The sequence below is a fragment of the Frankliniella occidentalis genome, unplaced genomic scaffold (genome assembly GCF_000697945.3).
Source record: "Frankliniella occidentalis isolate FOCC.00 unplaced genomic scaffold, Focc_3.1 Scaffold224, whole genome shotgun sequence".
NCBI classification, from domain to species: Eukaryota; Metazoa; Arthropoda; class Insecta; order Thysanoptera; family Thripidae; genus Frankliniella; species Frankliniella occidentalis.
The window spans coordinates 195,531-201,013 of record NW_026267350.1 but is presented as its reverse complement, the minus strand read 5'-3'; positions in this window follow the sequence as shown (position 1 = coordinate 201,013).

Sequence of the window (5,483 nt, the reverse complement as noted above, 5' to 3'; positions counted from 1 at the left end):
ACCCTGAAAATTTCAAACCTCTAGCTCACGTCCTTCTTGGGAAACGGACAGACAGACAGACAGACAGACAGACAGACAGACAGACGAACACAGAGGCGATGGCATAAGCCCGCTTATATAGCTTTTAAGCAAAAGAGCGGGCTAAAAATGTACAACCCTGCATGCTTAGTCGAGGTGATTGGCCGTTGACGGACCGTAGGCCCGTACCTTTGTGTACATTTTCCCACTACCCGACTCGGGTGTCAGCGCCGCAGGCCAAGGTAGATGTATGCCAGGCGCGTCGCAGCGTAACAGTGTTTCGTGAGATATCGCGAAGACTGTTACGCGAGACGTGGTCTGGCGTACATCTACCTTGTTTAAGTTAAAGCAGATGGGTTACACCGGTCGCAGTGGATAAAAATAAGCCGGTCCGTCAGGCACGTGAAAGAAGGAGGTTGGTTGGGCAAACTGGAAATGAGTGGGCAAGTTGAGGGTGTTCCAGAAGGTGTTGTTGGCGTTGGCGGTGGAAAGACCTAGACCGGAAATACATTTCACGAGGCTAGTTCATGGTGGGCGTCAGTTCGGTTGACCACCAGAAAGCTGTAACATTTTATAAATTTACTTCATTTCACTCTCTGTTTTGGGTACACTCAACAAAGGGGCGGTGAGCGGGGCCTTGAGCACAGTGTCGATTGTTGGAGGTACTGAGGTAATGTGGAATTGCACTCCAACAGGCGGTCGCGGCGACATCACGCTCTGGACCCCCGCGCGGCGCGTGTGGTAGAAACGGGTTTGTTTAAAAAATAACTCATCGCACATGTACTATAAGCACACTCTGGGAACCACAACACACCTGCCCAGCCCGGAAGCAGCCATCCAATTTTTCATGTTGGGATGCTGCTGACTGCTGCTAGCCACGTGAGTGGTGCTGGTGTTGATACCGATACCACCGCCGCTGTTGTGCGGTGCTGACTGTGGCTGTTGGGGTCGAATAACCTGCAACGCAACAAGACCGTTCAATAAAGTAAAAACTCCACCCTGTTCGTCACGCATGCCACATCACACTGTAGAAACACAACACACCCGGTGGCTGTCGCCTATGTTGAGTGTATCGTCCTCAATCCTACTCCGTGGTGCCACGATGTCCTGTGGGACAAGAATTCTGACTGTAGTGAACGGCACACACTAGGAGGTGTGTACATGCATGCAATACCGTACCTCGCGCATTCTCTTATTGTGTGGTCCCTTGTCATCGCCGTCGTCGTCGGACTGCTCCGATTCCCTCCCCTCACTGTCGGAATTGGACTCAGCCGTGAATCTGTAGTCCACGAGGGTGCTGACGGTGTTCGACTTGGACGCAGACTCGTTGTAATTTTCTGGAAAGGGGTCACAAGCAAAACGTCACGCTCTCCCTCTGAGCTCCGCACGTGACGGACCACGCACACTCACTGAAAGGTCTATGGAGAAGCTTGGCCTCACGCGTCACCCAAACGGCGCCCTTCATCGCCACATGTCGTGCCGTCATGTGCTTGCATGCCCAGATAACCGTGTTGTGGTTCTTCTCCTCCTTCTGTGGTAACGGGTAGTGGATGGTCACCACGGTCTCCGGTGTCCGGTGTCCGGTCCTGCCCATCGGGAACGTCCACCCATTGCAGCGGCACTGGACGCACACGTGCGGGTTTTGGGTCTCCCCTACCACCCAATATCCAGCTGCTGGCGTCCTGTGTGGGGCAGAAAGAAAAGAAAAAAAATCATATGCTGCAGTAAAAGGACAGTTTCTAACAATGTACTGTTGCGAGGACGGTATGGCTGCCTGGAGGCCCAGCCATTGGAGGCGCCCCAAAAATTGCCCACCAGTCCCCCGGCTGCCCACCCCTTCAGGAATAGATAATGCACGAACCACTACTGTGTGGAGCAGCTGCATCCCCACCACGCCTTTCGGCGTGTCGAACGCCGCAACCTTGCCCACCACTTCCCATAGTCCAACCAAAACAATGGCTTGGGGAAGGGCCCGCCTTTTGCACATGAGGTGGATGCCAAGTTTCCGTGATTCTGTCGGCCAATCGTACAAGTTGCCCGTGCACCCGTACAGATGGCACGGTGGCTGCCCGGTGTGGTCCCGCTGCTCGAGTATAGCCTCTACTCGCGCCACACCACGCAGATATATCATCAGCTTCTGCCCCCTCTGACATATATTTCAGTTTCAGAACAAGTTCACTAGTACTTGTTGCAGCATGCGCTATAGCATTAGGCTTGCTCTCAGCAGAATGCAAAATTGAGGTAAGAAAACCTAGATTCTTCTGCAAGTCTTGATAGTGCCTCTTACTGGCCCTTCCCTGATCACTGCCACTTGTAGTAGGAGTAGCAACTGATGGGGTAAGTTCCTCTTCACACAAGTCCAATAAACAATTATTGGACTCATTATCTCTCACTTGTACAGCATTACTTCGCATTTGAATTGAATGAACTTTGTGCATATGCTTGCAAAGAGGATGGTTATCAGGGCAAGAGCAGGAATACAAATGAGCACATAATTTAATTCAGGGAATGTCAGTGCACTTTGAAAAACAATGATCAAAAGAACACTCTTCATGATATCTGACAACATGATATTTGAGACCCCCTGTTGTTGCTGTCACATCCCAGGTATCGGGTTCAAGCTCAAAAATATCTTCATCTTTAATTTGCATTCCTCGTTTGTGGCGCTCCAGAATTTCTTGAGGTTTGAATGCAATGCCTGTGGTTGCTTCTCGAACTCTAGTGATATAGTCATCCCACTCAATATCCAGAAGAAAATTCACAAGGTCATCCAGACGTCTGTTCACTTTCCTTCTTAAGTAAACTTTTTTAAGGCGATGATGGAAAGACTCCAGATGACCAGTAGTATTGATATTGGCATGGGGGAATTTTCTGAAGCACATTGCCCACTTCTTAGCTCTGTCTTTGTAGTACTTCTCATAATACTTCTCAATAAAACTCTTGCATTCTAAAGAGTTTGTATATTTTTTGATAAATCCCTCTTGCAGTTCTAAGAATCTTTTTTCATTGATTTCATTCATAATCACTCTGAGCTCTAGCATCATAGATTCAACTATGCCAGCTGGTACATGGAGTCGTAAGTTTTTCTTAAAATTTTTCAGTATATGCCATTTGCAGAGAATGTGGACCAATTCTTTTGAAAAACCCATCTCCATGCCATTGATGAGAGCAGGAGCATCATCCGTTATGACACAATTAACTTTTACGTCAGGTGGCAGCTTTGATTTCAGTGTTTTGAAGAAATATTGTAGGGTGATATCATCACTCTTACTTGTCACCAGATGGGCAAATGGCCAACCTCTTCTGTTGTCATCAATAACCATAGCAGTTAAAAGCTGGTACTTATGGTGATTGGTCCCATGTGTCTCATCAAGTAAGACTATTTTATGGCAGTGTTCTGTCATCAGCTCTGCCTGGCGCTTGGTTTGCAAAGCCAACATAAATAAAGTTTCACTGTCAGGTAGAGCATCAATCTCCTTAGGACCTATCACTACTTTACTTTTGAAAGACTTGTATAGCAACACACAATCATCCTCAGTAGACAGTTGATTTACCATCATCATCAATGCCTTTGCCTCATCCTTGTGAAACCTTCTTTCTCTTATTTTCCTTGCTCTTTCTCTTATCCTCTTTTTAGTGATAACTGCAGCCTTGCATGATTTGATTTCTTGAAAATGACTTGGGAACAGCCTCAGCTACAGCATCCATCAAAATTTTGGTTGGTGAGACACCCCAGGCAAGCTTTTCATTGATGAAAAGGTTCAGATCCTCAGAAACTGGGTGATGAATAAAGTCCTGAGGGCTGCAAACATGGCTGTGGGATGGGAAGTAGATAACATTAATTATCCTGTCTTTATCAAGCCACACCTTCATCATTGCTATGCAATAATGACCAACTTTTATTCTGCCTTTGCCATTAAGGCGAGAAGTTTTCCGTTTGTTATGAGATGATCCATCATGTTGACAATACAGATATTTTATTTTACTTGCATTCTGACCACTCTTCTGACTAAAATAAGAGAATGTTTGCTCTTGTTCTTTAGTCTTCCATTTTTTTTAAATCATCCTCTGAATCAAACTGCATTGAAATGGGGTCCTTTACAGAAATATCTTCATGACAATTTTTTAAATGTTCAATGAGGTCAGATTTATGGTAAAATTCCAGGTCACACTTAGGATGCAAACATGGTGTATGACGCCTGTTATTATTTGACACTCCAGTTCCTTTACCAAAAGCAGACTCTTTTGCAGTTGTAGAGGTTTGGTAGGACACTCCTTCCTCAAGTACTTTGACATTGTTTGAAGCAGATGGCAGTTCATTTTGAGCTTCATGTTTTCCTTTACACCTTGAGAAATGAATTTTGAAATTATCTTTCCTATTGGAAGTAAGCCCACAGAATTCACAAGTGAAACATGGACTTGTATCTTGATTTCCTGAACAGGACTTCTCATGTCGATTACAGTTTTTCCGCAAACTAAATACTTTGCTACAAAATTTGCACTTTATAACACTTTGATCTGATGACGTTTATACTTCTGATGCTTGTGGTATGGTGAATTTCTTGGAAAGGAATATAAAATTTATCACAAATTTTTTCATGACTCAGACATTCCTTTCGGGAGGGAAATGATACCAAACAAAACTTGCATTTCCATCTTTTGGTTTCCGAATTATGGTTCTGAAGAGGAGACCGTGAGCTCTCATCTTCACTGGACTCATCACTTAATGGCAAGTACAAGTGGGAATCTGGAAAAAAAATTGGTATATTATAAATTTGTAAGACAATTGTTGAATAGAATGCTGCAAAATTAGTAGCTGATTTTTTAATCCCTTAACTATTTATTACCTGCTGAGGGATTTTCCATAATGCTGAGGTAAGATGGTTAACGAAGTATCCTTATCCTTACACTGAACCTGAATAAAATATAGAATAATATTCAAACAGTCAGGAACAGTCTAAATCCCATATAGGGGCAGTACCATATTGTCCGATAAAGTCTTTTGTTATTACCTCCATAGGGACCCGATAAAACAATGAAGAAAGATAACATGGTTGGATTATTGTCCGTGGCACTAGAAATCGACCATTTGACCTACACCTAAACAAGATGTGAAGCATATATCAGTGAATTCCATTGAAAGAGCACAAAAGTACCTCAAGAATTTCGCGATTATCTGGAAAAAGCGCCTCTTACCCATTCCATTGTTCGATCTGGCGGGAGCGACCCGCTTAGACGCCGCTTGTCGACGAACCAGTGTACAAAACCATTCAAGAACCGAAACTTGTGAACGGTTCTTCTTGAAACGGCTAAGAATTTCGGAGCCCTCGCTCGGGTCACGGGGTCGAAACCGCCCGCCGGCTCACCTGTTCCTACCTGTCCGCGGTAAACCCCCCTCGCGGCACTCTCCGCCGCGTCGCCTCTCCGCGGAACGGCCCGAAACACACACATCCATGACGTCATCG